General features: G+C 37.8%; 1 protein-coding gene across 8 annotated transcripts in view; it reads right to left on the reverse strand.

The window, feature by feature from the left end:
* LPP (LIM domain containing preferred translocation partner in lipoma) overlaps positions 1–17,871 on the reverse strand; it is a 669,323-nt gene that overhangs the window by 501,064 nt on the left and 150,388 nt on the right. For all 8 annotated transcript variants that reach the window (XM_076003023.1, XM_076003032.1, XM_020286688.2 and 5 more), the window contains one exon: positions 5,996–6,059. The gene's annotated coding sequence lies outside the window, so the exon portion shown is untranslated. The remainder of the gene's footprint in view (positions 1–5,995; positions 6,060–17,871) is intronic.

Raw genomic sequence — 17,871 nt, forward strand, 5'->3', positions numbered from 1 at the left:
TGGCCTGAAATTTGCATTTCTAACAAGCTCCCACATAAGGCTGATGTTGCCGGTCCTCAGACCAGACTTTGAGCAACAAGGACCTAGAAAGCGTCAAGATGAAGTTAGGAAATAGAATCTATGAAAACAAGACAATTGTGTCTGTCTCATGGGGTTGTGATGAGGATGATTAATCATATGGACACAATGGTATTTCATTTATCTTCACAATAGTCCTGTGAGGAGGACTATGATTTCCATTTCACAGACAAGAAACCTGAGGCTCAAATATCCAAGGCCACGTGGCAATTAATGCCAAGCTTCAAATCCAGGTATATCTGTCAAGCCTATCAGTGTGAGTATAGCCAATAAAAAGTGTAAGTGGCTATTACTGTAGAGTGCTGGTATAAAGCCTAGTTCTTATTTTGCCACTATTCCCAGGGAGCCATTAACCTGCTGCCTGAATTTTATTAAGCCATGTCCCTTCTATGAGCCTCCATTTCCCCATCTGTAAGGTGAAGGTGTCGCTCCTGACACACTCTGAGGCCTCCTCCATCTCTGACACTGGCTTTCAGTCTTCTGGTTCCCACATACACTCAGTGGGTCACCGAGCACTAAGTTTTAGCTTCACACATGTGGCAGTCATTACAACTTGGCAGGATCCAAGTTCTAGCTGCTCACATCTGCAGTTGTGCTGATCTGTGCATGGTCAGAAGTTATCTCTGTCAAAAGTCCCACGCTCAATATAACAGGGGGAGAAAAAAAAACACCAAACAAACAGATTCCCCAAAGCATTGAAATTCCAATCCAGTTGGTATGATCAGGGCCCTATGACCCGGGGTCTCCTTCTCATCTCACTCACAAAATGAAGATGTTGAGCCCACTAACCTGATAAAAGTTTTTAAAAAATGAGAAAAAACTTGAGTTGTTTATGATGTATTTTATACAACTGTCCAACATTTTTTTTATTCTGCTTTAAGGAGCTAGATAAGCATGTAATTAATCAATTATTATATAAGTGATTCAGGATGTGTGATCTTGTCCCTCTCTGAACTCCCATAGCACACATTTCTCTACACTCCTCTGGGGCCCATTTGCTATTTTCTATCAGGGATTTCTATGGTTTATGAACTTCTTTCATTGTCCTTATTCATTTTCAATGGTTATCTCTGAAGGTATTCAGACATTTTAGAGCAGATCTGGATTTAAATTCAGATTTATATTTATTAGCTGTACAACTTTGTACAAATTACTCAACCTCTCTGAGCTGTTTCTTCATACGAAGTATGGGAAAAATAATTTTCTATTTTATAAGATTAAATAAAACAATGTATTAAAGTGCCTAGCATTTAGCAGCTTCTGGGTTAAAAGTGCATTTAAGTAAATGAATAAACAAATGAATAAAGCAAGCAGAATAAGAGTTTCAATGATAAAATAACACTCAATGGTTTGAGACATCTAAATATCCAGGGTCATGCTGATAAATGAGACACTCAGAGAGGAACAGTGGGAACTATGGGAAAATTCAACATCAAAAGGAAAAATATGTCACCCAAATATCAACTCATACTTCCCACACAGGACACCATCTTTTGCTTAACTCATGTATGGCCTTCAGTGTATCTACAAACCTCCTGAAATTTTAGACAGCATTCTTTATAGATGTATATTTCCAGCTATTTCATTGACTCATCTGAGTTTCCAAACTTTCATAATCCTCACCCCTACCCCAAACACATGTTCACATGTGCACACTTGCACACACACATATACAGATAAACTGCCTTAGGCAAATCACCTGATAGAAAGAGACCTGTCTAATGAAAAAGAACAAGATTATTTCCTCAATCAAGGTTGACAAATGCAAACATACTATTTAGAAATCACAAGCAGTGGAAGTTACAATGATGACCACCCACACCAGATAAAGGGGCTCTGAATTCAAGACCTGGCTTGGCTGCAAGCTTGCTTTGGAACCTGGAGCAAATCTGAGACTCATAAAAATCAGAGTTGAGACAACCTTTGACATCATCTATTCCACAGTCCTCCTCCCACCTCAAAGATGGAGAAATTGTGGCTCAGAGGGAAATCCTCCATTCACTAAAGTCACAGCAAATTAATAAATCTGCAGGATTTGAACCTCAGACTCAGTAAAACAACTTCTATTCTTTGAAGCTCTGTACTGTAAGTTCAAGGTAAATGTTTAGATCCAATGGTCTCTAAGCTATCTTCTATTTGATAGATAATTACTACTCTCTTCTCTGGACATGGAAGTCCCACGTAAACATGAGTTTGGTTTTAGCAAAGGTTACACCAGCTGTTTCTCAGTCCCAGCCCAATCCCACAAGGCAGAGAGAAGGGTCTGAAAAAATGAAAGGCACTGCTATTAATCTTGAGTAGCCCAGCAATTGGGAACTGCAGGCCTTGAACTAGATTTCACTGTGTTGGCTATTACTCTACTGTCCCCTTGCGTATTAATCCCACATCTGTCTTCTCTTTATTAATGTTCCCAAACTATGTGCAGTAAACAGACAGCTAGGAACTCATTCTCAGCTTCCTATAATTCACTGGATCAGAAAAGGGCAGGAGGTGGGTGGAGGAAAGAGTGATGATGTCAGAGTCAAATAACCTCTTCCAGGAAGGACTGCAAGGGAATCCAGTGTCCTAACAAACATAACATGCAGAGGCCAGCCAGAACCCTCTGTGCCACTGCTTCATGCACCTCATGGAATTAAGACACCTGGAGTCTATATATGCATTAAAGACATCTCTCATCCCTGCACTGGCACTAAATTGTTCTGCCTGAAACAATGAATGGCCTTATAAAAAATATTGGGAAAAGACAGTTTATACAAAAAGATTTCTCTGCTTAAACAAAGATACAACTGTGGACTTAGAAGAAAGAATTCTAGTCTAGGATCAGTCACCAACACCCTAGACAAACCAGATTCCCTCTCTGACCCCAAAAGCTCCGTCTCCGAAATAAGAGAATTTGGTTACTTTGATTCTTAAAGTCCCCTCTGGTTTGACATTTTGACCTCTCCTCATAGGTCCAGTGATTCACTCTGGAAAAGTAAAATAACAGAAGGAGAATCTATCTCTTCCCAATAGTTTTAATAGGGAGTAAGTTTACCAAGTTCTCTAAAAATAAGGTCCAGATCATGGAACAGTGTCATAGCATAGAGTAACATGGGGGAAGATGGATTTATTCTTTCCTTTTCGGATCAGAAATTGCAAGTTGCTGGGGGGTAAGTGACGACCAATGTATAAATGCCGAGTTATACAGTACATATAATCCAAATTACTAACTTCTCTTCTGGTATCTAAAAGAAGCAAAGCAGAGCAGAAGAATAACTCTGTTCACACACTAGCTCTGTAGTAGAGCCACAGGACTTTCCTATGATTTTGGAAACACGGCAGCAGGAAGGAGAAGGGGCTGGCCAGGAAATAAAACCATAGATAATAGAACATTTAACTGAAAGTAATGCCACAATCAATCGGTGCAACTGTGTTTGTTGTTAGATGCTGAAACAGACCTCACAGAGGAAGGTGCCTTGCCCAAGGTGACACGGCCAGTTGGCATCAGCGCCGGGATTAGAATTAGATTCTCCTGGCTTTTGGCTCACGTAACATACAACACACTGCTTCCCTCACCAAAACAATGAGATTCTACCCAGGTAATGAAAGAAATAATTTCACTTATAACCACTGCCTCTAACTCCATTTCTAAAAAACAGTAACTGATTAATTTTATTTAAGGCAGACAAGGACTATTTCCACCAAATTATAATAAACAATTCACTCTGGCAATGCAGACAAGTCCATGAGAATTAATTGGGTATTATTCATCCTTGCTAATGAATCACCCTGTGGAAAACAGGGATAATCAACGGTCTACAGGAGGCCAGAAGCCTGTTCTTGTTCAAGTACAGATCTTGCCTATTAAAGAACATTAGGTATCAGCTCTAAATAGTAAACAGGGTATACTGTTTCAGATCCCATGAAGTGCAGCTTTAAATAGATTTGGTTTGGAAATGGGACAAGGAACACACCGCAGTCGGTGGATCAACATTGAAAGCAGAGAAAAACAATGATTACACTCATTAAGTGGGTACCTGTTGACACATCTACTGTCAAGTCTAATTATTTATTTAAACTGTTATTCTTTCTTCATTACTGCCACTGATACCAATTATTACCACAAGATTATTTTAAATTTCTACAGCATGCCCCCAGAATATTTGCTTCTCCACCTTCCAAAGGTTATTTGAGAAGTCTCTATCCTTCCCTCCCACTAGCCTCACCTCCAAAATACAGAGTAGGGGGGATGGGGAGAAAGAGAGAGAGAAGGAAGTGGGGAGTAGAAGGGGGGAGAGAGGGCAGAAGGGAGAGAGAGAATTCATTTTTCTCAAGAGTGATTTTTTTGTAAACTTTCAAGCTTTGCTCAGAAGTTGTAGTTTCGAGATGGGTTTCCCTGGGGAAGGGGGGCACAGTTAACTACTTTTCACAGCTTATTCTATTAATATTTAACAACTGACATCTGGGGGAAGGTTAGTACGATAACTGCAGTTTCTAAATTAACAAGTTAGATCTCTGCCTCACAGAGCTATCAAAAACTATGATGTAGATATCTACAGTACATTATTTTCTGATATATTTATCCATAAAAATAATACTTCTTTAGAAAGAAGTATAGAAAGAACTGCTTTAGAAAGAAGTTTTTGCAGGGGCTTTTTATGGACTAGAGAGAGACTAAAAGATGGGCAGACACCTTTTCTGTATTTTTTGCTAGCTTTTTCCTTTTTCTTTGAATCAATGCTTTCTTTTGTAGGAATGAAAAGAAAATCTAAATAACTCTATGCCTGATTTAATTACTGGAGTTTCATAGTCCATACAAAACTGACCTTGTATGCAAAATAGTAGATTCGAAAAATCATGTTAACCTAACACCATAATTTCCACTCAATTCCAAATCATCGAAGTCCCACAAATATGGGACAATATCAATCAACTTCATTTTTTTCAAAGGTCTGTGCAACTAAAGTCATGTTTGCAGTTCAAAATCATCAATATAATATACCAAAGGAATTAATAAAATATCAGCAGAACAAACGTTTACAGTACTATAAATAGTGTTATCAAATCTTCTACAAAGCTACTATTCTACGAGACCTACAGTCGGGAACACCATATTCCCTACTTCCTCTCTGTTTGGTTCAGATTTATAAAAGATTACACAGAACACAGTAGAGCTCCCTAGGAGGTACAGATATCAGCAAATTCGCTGCAGGTGAAAAAACCCACATTTTGCAAATTTTACAACTATCATGCTTCCTTTAAAGTTTTTTTTCCATTATCTTCTGTTTTCTAGACAAACTTAAGATGAATGTATTCTTCTCCCAGAGGCTGATCTTCACAATAGTCTGCCAGCAGAATGGCACACATATACTATGGGCCTAGGGATTCAATGATTCTAACTAATTTTCTATGTCCTTAGGATTTTTTTGTTGCAGCCTTGGTTTTATCTTTTTGAGATGATTTATTCCGCAGCTAAGAAACAGTGACTGACCCAACTAGTAATGTTTGGCCCCTTCAGAGCCAGGTAACACAGACAGCATAGTGTAGTGAAAAATGCACTCAATCGAGGGCCAGGAAACTAGGTAAAAAGCCCTCCTGCCTTGCACTAGCTAGGAATAGAATAAAATAATGGGTAAGAACATTCTAGCACATAGCATTTCATGGACACTGAGATATGTTAAATCTGAATCTTTGGTGTAGCCCACATTTTTGTGCTTTTGATATTGAACCTTAATGGCTAGGAATTGAAAGGGCAAATTAAATCAAGAAGACAAAATTTTAAAAAAGGAGGGAAGCTCACTGTCTTGGCCATTTTTCGGGATTTGTTGTTCATGAAGTACTCTTGTATTTCTTCTATTGGAAATAAAATCAGCTTTACACAGTATCAGCTCAGACGCCTATTAGAATTTCATAAATGAAGACGCTGATCCTCTCTTACCTCAGACAGCTGGCTCTTGGAATGGTCAGTGGACACACGGTTCAGCCAACTCAAACGCTAGTATCTGCAAATGTAATAGGTAAAAGTTACTCCCAGGCACGAAGCCTATGTTTATTCATTAATAATTATAACTTATTTTATCTATATAGTGGATTCTTGTTTTGCAAAACACTTGCATATTCATCTCACCACACAGCCCAGTGAAGAAGCAAGAAGGAATTATTCTAATTCACTTCCTAGGTGAAAAAACAGGAGCTCACAGAGGGACAGGTAAGATGAGATGAAAACTAACACATCTCTTATGACTAACTTCACAAATACCATGTAAAATGGCTATTATTGTCCTTATTTTAAAGGTGTAGAAACTGAAGTTCAGGAAAAGTAAGTAACTTGCCCAAAACTACACAGTACAGTATGTGGTGGAGCACAAGTTTGGAACCAGGGGCTCTGTCTGACCCAGTAATCTTTGCTTTCTACCTTAGTTTCTCCCACGTTATTAGATTGGGAAAAACAACAACTCATTGACTTGATTCACAAGAGTTGGTGGTGTGAGAATAACAAAGTAAAACCAGCTATTTGTTTGACATGAGGAAGTGGGAAAAGCACATGGGATTTAGAACCTGTCAGACTTGTCTTCCTCTTACCAATGGCCTTAGGCAATTATTTAAACTGAGTGTCAATTTCCTTATATGTAAATGAAGATTATAACATACACTTCATAGCCAAATCTGTCCTAAGTTCTACTTTTTTTAGAACATTTTCTTCCATTATCCCATATCTATAGATACGTACAACGGTATTTCTTCCCATGAGTCCATGTTTACCTGATTAAAGGATAATTTTATAAGCATGAAATACTAGAGAATATCTCTGAATGGGTTATTTCTTTGACTTATGCTTCATAGTTCTAAAACACCACAATATTTATCTATGTCAATCTCACATGATCTCACCTAACAATAAACAACACAAAGAATTTTTATTTCAAAAGACAAGTGTTCAAGATAAAAAATATCAAATGTCTCCAAAAAGCAAAAGACATACTGCTTTAGATGAAAGACCTAAAGCATCATTTTGAAGTTTGTGCCTTAGGTACAGAGACATGGAGCTTCCAATCTGACTGCCAGAACAAAGGGAATTTGTTTTAATATTATAGAATGGATAGATTTATTAAGAAGTATGACTTCTGGGAAGTTTTCTTAAAATGTCCTATTTTCATAAAGAACTCAAATCTGATTAAGAAAAGAGCATGGTTAATAAGATGCCCTGCAAGAACCTCGTTGTCTGCCACTAAACTCAAAACATTAATCACCTTTTAACATTATACTTTAAAGTTTGGAAAAATTACATGACCATAATGTCTTCAATCACCCTCATTAATACCTCCATTGAGAGCTTATTACCCCAATTTTAGAAATACAGAAACCAAACCTCAGGGATCACATGGCTAACAAAGAACAAATAAAAATTTAACATTGTATCTTGATACCAAAACTAGTAAACACCCTTCTACTACACGATGTAGCTTCCCACTTGAGAATATGCTATCTGTAGAGAGTAACTTTACAACTTCAGAAAAGGGAAAACCAATCCCTAACATAGAAAATTCAATTGTTAAAGCTCTATAAAGCACATGCATTACGGTTCTGAGCTCTGCTTCACTAGCAAGTGAAAGGAGGAAGAGGAGACTTCACATCTGTGGTCTAACCAGAAGGTAACATGTTACTAAGCTGAGGTAAAAGGAGTGTTCAGTGCAAGGTTACCATGAACACTTTCTCAGATCTCCTCAGTGAAGTTTCAGAGATGCAACATCCTTGGGCAAAGTGTTGAAACACAAGCCACATAAACAAGAGAAGTCTGCACCAGTGAGTTTTTGTGAAGAATCATTCATCAATAAGCCTCATGTTAAGTAACAGAAAAGCTGAAGCCTTCTAGCTAAATTCACCGTCCTCTTCACATTGTTTGAGTGCCATGTGTCCTCAGTAGCTCCTGGGCATTTCACAACACAGTGGAGTTCTCCATAAACCCAGAAAGACATCTGGGACAACCGACAGATCCCACTCTAGCCTCTTGGTAGTGAAGCCAGTTATCCTTGGCTGCCTCTGTATATTTTACAACTGGCATATCTACATCCTTTGTCAACCATCCATCCTCCTCCCCCAAAAAATGTCCTTACCCTCATAAGTAATTTTACCAAAAATAAAGAAATCTGTATAATCCACTTCAAACTTGCAAAACTTCAACCTATTAATTAGAATATATGCAAAGCAAGACTCATTAAACCCAATGGAGACTTCTAGAAGATATTAGTAATTTCTACTATATTTTGGGAAGAGAACAGGAACAGAATAAATGAAGCCAAGAAAAAAAGAGAAGTAATGACAGGGAGTAAGAAAAAAGCAGAAGGGAATGGAAGAACATTGGAAATTAAGAGAACACAAAAACCTATTTCAACAGATTTGTCACAAACCTTGGTATGCTTTGGATCTACCACTGTACCCCAAGACAAATTCAAAGAAACATAACCCTAGGATGATGATCCTAATATTAAGAACAAAAGTTCTGACTAAGTAGCATTGGACCAGTATAAAGATAACTCATAATACTTGATATTTTGTAAGTGTTATAGTACCAATGAGTAATATAACAGTATCTTACAAAAACTTCCACTAAGCCAGTAAATTGGTGACTCTTTAGCCCTACCATCCCAGATGTTCATTCTGAGTAGGGGGCACCATTTTGAAAAGAACTATGGAACAGTGATTGAGAACCTGAGTTCTGGTCTTAGTGCTATAATTTCCAAATCTTTTTATTAGAAGTTGTATAAAATATATATTATCAAGTTTTTATTTTCATAGGTCTTGACAATTATCATCTTAAAACCACTGTGCAAAGTCCAAGGATTATTTTGTCTAGATTTTATGCATTTTTGTAAGTTTCACATGGCAGTGGAGGTGGTAGAAAGAGGATTACTTATATTAAGTTTAAATTAAACAATGTTTTAAACATAGAAATCTGTTCCCAGAAGAAGCTGAAATGTTAGATTAGGCCAAAAGCATGAGATGACAAACATGGAATCTCCTGCACTCCAACCATCCTCTATTACACATACAATTTTAAATGTGCTCTCGCTCCCACCACCCTAAGATACTTATCAAGAATATAAGATATTCCATAGCTTATGAATGATTTGGTTGTCTCATTAAAGTAATGTTTGCCAGCATTTAATTGCTTCCCTCCCTGATTTTAATTTCCTCACCTGTCAGCATCTATCAGAAGCACTGAAATCTTCTGACATCCTGGCTGATTGTGTTGAAATTAATCAGATTTTTTAGAGTAAATTGCTTTGGCCTAAAGGTAATGCTTAACTTCTTAATGTGATATTTATAAGGGTTCTATCAATGAAACTTATAATCTAGAAATTAAATGAGAGACGTTAGTAATCCTGAGAAATGAAAGAAGCTTAAAAATCTCCAGCACTGGACTTTGAAAGATAAGTACTGTAAGAGTGGTGTTGGCAAAGTCGCCAACAAGCCCCAGTGCACATCGCCCTCACAAAGACAGCTAGAACAACAATAAACAACTACACTCTAATGAAAATAACTAACAGAGAGCACCAGAAGGTATAACAGGGGAGAAATAGAAACCTTGTGCTTGGTTAGCACAGAAACGCAGGATAACCAAAGAGAGAATGGACAGAAACACCAGACCTTACTCACCCCATCCCCCACGCGGGGATTAGCTGGCAACCAGGAGGAACTGCAGCAAGAAGGTGAGCAAGAGTATCCAAGGAAGCCCCATCAGCACCTTGGATACCTACAGATCTCAGCCCTGGGGTCAGCTACAGTCCTCACAGAAGTCCACACAGCTGTGCTCCCCCAAAGAAAAAGCCAATACTGTGCCCTGCCCCTGTGCCCTGCACAGCTACTGCATCATACCACCTCGGAAGTGGAAATATAGCTGGACTGTGTCTTGCTTCAGGGGTGAGTAGCTGAAGCACCCCAGCTCAGTGGCCCAACATCCCCAAACCAAGCTGTGAGCAGCTGTTACACTCTTCCCTGTGGGGCCAAGTGCAGGTAGAGTCGCTCTACCTTCCCCTCCCCATCCTTCAGACTGGAGCTGAAGCAGTACCCTGCCTCCTGGGAAAATTGTACCATGGCCACTCAGAGTAGTCACCCAGCCCAGAACTTAAGCTGAAGTGGCACCCTACATCCCAGGGAAATGGTGCCTGGGCCACCTAGAACAATCATACCTGCCTCCCAGGCCTAAGCTGAAGTGACATATTGTCCCCTGGGGAATTGGTGCCCTGGCTGAGCTGAACAGCTGTGCATCCCAGGGCTGAGCAGACATGATACCCTACATCCTAGGAAAACAGAGCAGTGACTGAGTTGAGCTACCCTGCCCTATAGGCTGCTTCCCTGGAGTTGGTCTAAGGCCCTAGTGTCAGAGCTGCTGAAACACTGCTCTCCCTGGGGAGGAGAGTCATCGCTGTGCTGTTCCCTTCCCCAGCAGTGCCCAAATGACAGCTGTGCTTTGCCATCCTGGGATATTGCTGCTGCTGCACCTGGCCTCACAGAGTGTAGGGTATTGCTGAGTCCTACCTTCCCAGGGTCCAGAATCACTGCTACACAGTGCCTCATCCCCCGGGAACCCAAGTTGTCATGGAGCCCAATTGGCTGTTTCCCAAATTGCAGCCATAGCCTGCTCACTAGGCAAAAACCTCCAGAGCACTCCTTTTACCCTGGATTTGGGCCAGTGCTGTGTCTATTCCCCAGGGGCAGAATCAGCTGAACATGAGCTGCTAGAGGGGTGCCTCTCAGTCACAGGTCCTGGCTCTGTGGACGACCTACATCCAAACCTAAAGAGAGTTAACATGCAGCCCAACACCCAGGTGCCACTATAGATCAGAAAGACTCTGGACCTAGGACACTGGCCTCACAGCTGCTCTGACGACCTGTACCTGAAACCCAGCACTGCTATAGATCTTTATAGCCCATGTCATAACTGACACCAAGAGGCATCCACCTAGCTAAGTCTCCCCATGAGAGGAAAATGAGAATAGGAGGAGGACCCCCAAAGCCATTGACACTGAGGACATTAACAACCTATGCCACCAGAAACACTGCCACAAACTTCTACAGCCTAGACCACTGAGGTGCCCACAATTATTCCTGATATTGAATGCAGCTGAAGAAGCTGAACAGAGTCTATACCACTATACCTATCCAGAAAGAGAGTCACCATACCCTTCCCAACCAAAACACTAAAACCCAACTCTAAGTGAAGGTTTCTTCATACCAAATCCACTCTAGAAAGATTGAAAGAGTTGATTGTTCCACTAGGTGCACAGACATCAACTCAGGGACATAAGAAAAATGAAAAAGCAAGAAAATATAACACTATCAAAGGAACATAACTCTATACCGACAGACCCTAATGAAAGAAAAATCAATGAATTGGCAGAAATAGAATTCAAAATAATGATCTTAAGGAAACTCAATGAGATACAAGAAAATGCAAAGAGATAATTCAACTAAATCAGAAAAACTATTCATGATATAAATAAGAAATTCGACAGAAATAAAAAAATCATAAAAAAATAACCAAATGAAAATCTTGCAGGTAGAGAATTCAATAAATTAAATAAAAAATATAACAGAGAACTTCAACAGCACACTTAATCAAGCAGAATAAAGAATCATTGTACTTGAAGGTAAGTCATTTAAAATTACAGTCAGAGAAAAAAAAAAAAAAAGAATGAAAAAGAGTGAAAAAAAAAAAACCTACAAGGCTTAAGCCTTTTTAAGGCTTAAAATAACTTACACTATTAACAAACAAATACTTGTATTAGGGAACTTCTGGAAGGGAAATGGCATTAAAAAAAAAAAAAAAAAAAAAACATTTAATGAAATAATAGCTGAAAAATTCTGAAGCCTGGGGAGAGATATGGACAACCAGATCCAGAAAGCTCAAAAATCTTCAAAAAGATTCAACATTAAAAAGTCCTCCCCAAGGCACATTACAATCAAATTGTCAAAGTAAAAAACAGAATTCTAAAACCAGAAAGAGAAAAGTGGCAAGTCACATACAAAGGAATCTTCATTAGACTAACAGGAAATTTTCCACAGAAATATTTTAGGCCAGAAAAGAATGAAATTATATATTCAAAGTGCTCAAAGGAAAAAGTGGCTATCCAAGAATACTATACCCAGCAAAGCCAGCCTTCAGAAATAAAAGAAAAATAAAGTATATTCCAGATAAGCAAAGACTGAGAGAATTCATCACCACTAGACTGGACTTACAAGAAATGCTCAAAGAAGATCTACTCCTGGTAGTAAAATGATAATAATCAATATCAAGAAAACACACAAAAATATAAAACTCACTGGTAGAGCAAATACACAAAGGAGAAAGAAAAAAAAATCAAATCTTACCACTACAAAAAAACTACCAAACCACAATGATAAACAATAAGAGAAGAAGAAACAAATGATATGCAAAACAACCAGAAAACAATTAGCGAAATTACAAAAGTAAATCTTCACCTATCAACAACAACTTTGAATGTAAACAGATGAAATTCCCCACTTGAAAGATACAGACTGGCTGGATAGATTAAAAAGGGATGGGGTGGGGACAGAATAGGAGGTGAGCTTCATCAGTATTTACAGCCATTCCCCATAGCTCTCATCACCTCCTGAGGTCTACCTCCCCCAAGCCCCATTATACACCAAGCATGAGACAGCCCCATTCTCAGGAAGTTTAGACAAGGAGAAACAAAACTCATATTTTGAAAACTTCAACTAGCTATTATAAAACAATTCGTGAGCCTAATAAGTGGCTAGAAAAGACCATAACTAGAAGTCTAAGGCAGAAAGAACAAGAAGACTAAATGATTTGCAGGGAACAGAAAAGGCAAGAAACATCAGTTTTGTGGAAAGAAAAGCAAGTCACCGAAGGCCTAGGATTGGGGAAGAGCTAATTCACAAGGATAACCTAAGGTCAAATCTAATAACACTTTGGGCCAAGAAAGATATGAAAGGAGAAATCAGAAAAAAATAATACACAAGATTTGACTCAAAAAGCTCATAGCTATAGGAAGGCAATCAAATGCTAGATGAAAAGTAAGAAAAAATGAGATCTTACAAAAGAATACCCAATTCATTTGAAAATGAGATAGCAATACATTGGAGAGTCTGCAAGCCTCCTTTCACAGTTTACCAGACATATATGTTCACACACAGTATTGCCTGTAATCCCTAGCTCCTAAAAAAAAGCTACTCTAAAACAGAGGAGATATATTAAAAAGGACATGTAATATCTGGGTCCAAGTCTATTGATTTTCTCACCATTCTTCAATACAGTCTCACAGTCTGTCTAGTTTGTACTGAAGAAAACAGATCACATAAAATATCACTATAATTAAAACCAAAGTTAAGAGCAACTTTTATGGGCAACCTCCTTCTTACAGGAAAGGAGAGGAAGGAGGGAGGGGAGAAAGAGAGAGAAAGCTTAATAGAGAATAATTGAAAGGCAGGGACTGGGGTTGTCCAGTGAGATGACTTATTGTGATATAAAAAATGATAGTTATATGTGTAATTTTCTTTCCTGTGACTTTTAAGCAGTTTAATTTAGGTGAAGAAAGAAGTGGGTCCTTCAACCCAAACTCACTGATTCTTCCTTCCCCTCAAAGCTGGAATTCTGTCTTATCTGGAAAATGAACAAGCAGTCAACTGTTCCTTTAACTTCCCTCTCAGTCTTGGCAAGGATAAAGCAAGTTCTGTTTATAGAGGCTCGAGTGAGTGGTTACTATTGAAAAGCAGAAGCAAAAGTAGTGGTGACTGAAGAGCAGGGAAAACATGTAAAAGGTTTAATACTAAAAAATGGAATTATTCCCAAAAGGTTCTATAATTATACAGATTGAGTAGCCCTAATCCAAAAATTTGAAATTCAAAATGCTCCAAAATCCAAAAATTTTCGAGCACAGACATGACACTCAAAGCTCACTGGAACATTTTGGATTTTGGACTTTTGGATTGGGGATGCACAACCAATAAGAATAATGTAAATATTCCAAAATCTGGAAAAATCTAAAATCTGAAATACTTTTGGTCCCAAGCATTTAGGATAAGAGATAATCAAGCTATGTATATTTATCATCACCATCTCTGAGAAAGAAGTTCAAAAAACCTTTGCATTGAAATTCCTGAAACTGAAATAAGAAATTAAAGAAAAATTCACTAACTGGGTTCTTGTTCCAGCTCTGCCATTAACTCATGCTGCCACCTTGGGCCGGTCTATTCCCACTCTCCACTCCAGTAAAATGAAAGGACTGAATTCAATCAGTGATTCTTAATGTGAAATCCACCAATGCACAGGGGTCACCTAGACCTTCCCAGGAGTCCAAAAGTTCACGAATATTTTCATAATAATACTATGTAATGAGCCTTTTGCACTGTGTTGGCATTTGCACCAATGGTGCAAAAACAATAGTGGGTTAAAAACTAGTGGAGTCTTAACATGAATCAAGGTAGTAGCACCAAACTGTAGTGATAGTCACTGTATTTTTCACCACAAGCCATATCCAGTAAAGCAGAATAGGGAACTAGTTTCAGTTAAAACTCTAGTTAATGCATTATTATTATTACTTTTAGTAAATCACAATCCTTAAGTACACATCTTTTTGATATTCTGTATGATGAAATGGGAAGTACCGATAAAGCACTTCTGCTTAATACCAAGCTACAATGATTGTATCCAAGAAATGCACTTGTGTGACTGTTTAAACTGTGAGCTGCTAACCATTCTTTATCAGGAAACATGTTTATTTAATATTCATATTTAATAATAAACTATGGTTCTTTAAATTTGGGTTTCATCAGATATTTTCTCAAAAATAAACCAAGGTAGTCTATTACTTCTAGGAAAACTAACAAAATTTGTTGCCAATAATTAAATTCAAATTTTAAAGTGAAAATTAGAATTTTGAAAACCTTACTTCTACTGTGCACTTGATGTCTTTCTAATACTTTTTGATTAATTAGTGGTGATATTAATGAATATGACTTTCATATTATAGAATAAAATGTGTCAATGTTTAGAAGATCTGCATAACTCAGTGAACCCATATTTTCTAAATAACCAATGCATGATGTTACAAAATCATAGAAGAAGATCCATTCAAAGTGAATACTAGACCCATTAATTTAAATACAACAGAGTATAAAAAGTTCATTAATATGATTTTAGATTCCACATTGGAACTAACCTGTAAGAAACTATCAAAACTGTCAAGTTAAGACTTAAGTGCACATATAGTAATAACATTCATCAAGTGTTGGGCAGATGGGAAGGGGAGGAGAGGATGGGCATATTCACACCTAATTGGTGTGGTGCACACTGTCTGGGGGATAGACATGCTTGAAGCTCTGACTTGGGTGGGGCAAAGGCAATACACGTAACCTAAACATTTGTACCCCAGTAATATGCTGAAATAAAAAAAATTAAAAATAATAACTATCAAGTTTTGGTATAATATCAAAGAAAAAAATCCACAACTACTTCCTTTTTTCCTTCCTTTTTCAAGTACACAGCTGTGCGAGGCTGAATTTTCTTCATTAACTTTATTCAAAATAATATATCACAATACATTAAGTATAGAATCCAGCTACTGTTATTACCTTCTCACTAAATTCTTTTATTTTCAAAATATTCTTATATTTCATATAAATATTTTTCATTAAAAATCTATTTCTCAGATTCAATTTCTAATACAGTAAATATCACTAGATAAAAATTCCATAAACAAAATCTCATTTTTAAGAGTATAAAAGAGTCCAGAGATGAAACCATTGAACTAGAAGGGACTTACACTCCCTCCTAGCCAGCAGTAATCTCCTTTGGTTCCAAATCTTCAAGAAAGACAAAGAGTGGCTCACCTCTACTTTCAGATTCGGTTACCCATTTGTCTTTATGTAACCGCCATTTCAGTGAACCTGTGGAACCATTGAAACCTCTGTGTGATCTCACCATGGAGAAGGCCACTGGGTAGTCAAAACAGATTCATTGTGTGCCTTCCACGTAGCAGGCACTGGTTCACACAGCACCTGGATCAGACTCCACTACTACTCAGGGTGTTCTCTTGGTCAAAATACAAAATCTCCAAAAACCTTTTTAATGTAAAGTAAGAATGACAACGGCACCTACTTCATGAAATTATTGTGTACACCCAATAAAATGATCCATTAAAGAGCTTGCTATACCCAGCACCTAGCATATAGTAAACACTCAGTAAATCCTACCCATTGTTATCCTACCTAAGATGGCTCTTACCAAGAAAGAGTGTTTGAAATGTTCATGAACGAGACAAAGACATTCTAACCATGTATTATCAGGGGCTCAAAATCTATCCCAGTTGCACACTCATTCAGTTAGATAAAAACAGAACAAAGGTATCCAGGAGTACTGGTTTCTCACCTCAAGAGCAGAAGAATCAGTCTTTGGTCAGGAACGTAATCGTGACCCAACCACCACACAAGTTCCTAAACTTTATGTGGTCAAATGAGCAAGCAGTTCATACCCTATATCGTTCCCAGCACTCTAACAGGCAGAGGATGACAAGGAAGTGAGCATTCAAACCAAGTTCCTGATTAGACAGGAGAGAAGATTTTTACTTTTCCTTTGTTTAGACAAAAAAAGTCATATTCATTGCATCCCTTTACTTCATTTAAAATCCAGAAAAATTGAGGTTGAAGAAAAATAAGAATGCTTGTTAGTCTAAGGTCAGACCAAAATAAAAACGGTTGCCCTCATATAGAAGAGATTAGATTACAGCAGGAAATAAAGACAGAAGGATCCCCTTGATAAATTCCTTTAAATTAGAAATATAATCCTGAGGAACGGACATGTGCACACTTACCTACAATTTCTTCATAAATATATAAAGGAATAAATCATTAAACTAGCTATATTAGTGAGGTCCAATTTCGCTTTTAATGGCAAAAAGAATGATGCCACCTTTATTTCACTTTATTTCACCAACTTTACATACAACCACTTTAAGTATCAATACCTGACTAGCCTAATAAGATTGTAACTGCTGCTTTAATAGAATGATGTAAGTTATACTTCCAGAATAATGTATAGAAACGATCATGCCCCCTTAACAGCACTTGGATCTTCAATCAGGAAATTCAATTTTAGCTGCAAAACTATGTTTTGGCAAAAGTGCAATTGAACTCAGTGTACTTGTCACATTTCTAAATATACTCCAGTCACCATGACAACAAGAGAGACTGATGGATTGCTTAAAAGAGTACGGTATATTTAATTGTCAGCATTTTAAACTGACTCAGAAAAATGCTGTGTGATAGGTCTACTCACCATGGTTACTGCTGGCTGAGTCCGTAATAATACAAGGTTCACATACGCACATCACCGACGTGCGCACAAAGAACGTAAAAGTCAGAAGGCTGGTATTTCCAACCACGTGAGATGATAAGCTTAAGGCTTTAGAGATAACTTGTTACCATTAAGGTGTCACTCAAGAACCTCTCTCCCAAAATGGTCAGAGGAATCCTGAGATCTTCCCCTGTACCCATGGCCACGAGAGAAAATCCTAAATCAGAATCTGACACCTGCTTCCTTCTCTTAGACCAAAGATAAGAAAAACTTGAGGATATTTTCTTCTAGGATATATATGTACATATATATATATGTACATATATATATATATATATGTACATATATATATATATATATATGAAAGAGAAGATGAGAGAGACTCTTTGTCCTTTCTTTTCATGTAGACCTGCTCCCAAATGATAATCTTCTATCATCCATTCCTTTCTTAAACAAACATTTCCTCAGCAAAGATT

Source organism: Microcebus murinus, chromosome 1 (genome assembly GCF_040939455.1).
Source record: "Microcebus murinus isolate Inina chromosome 1, M.murinus_Inina_mat1.0, whole genome shotgun sequence".
Classification (NCBI taxonomy): Eukaryota; Metazoa; Chordata; class Mammalia; order Primates; family Cheirogaleidae; genus Microcebus; species Microcebus murinus.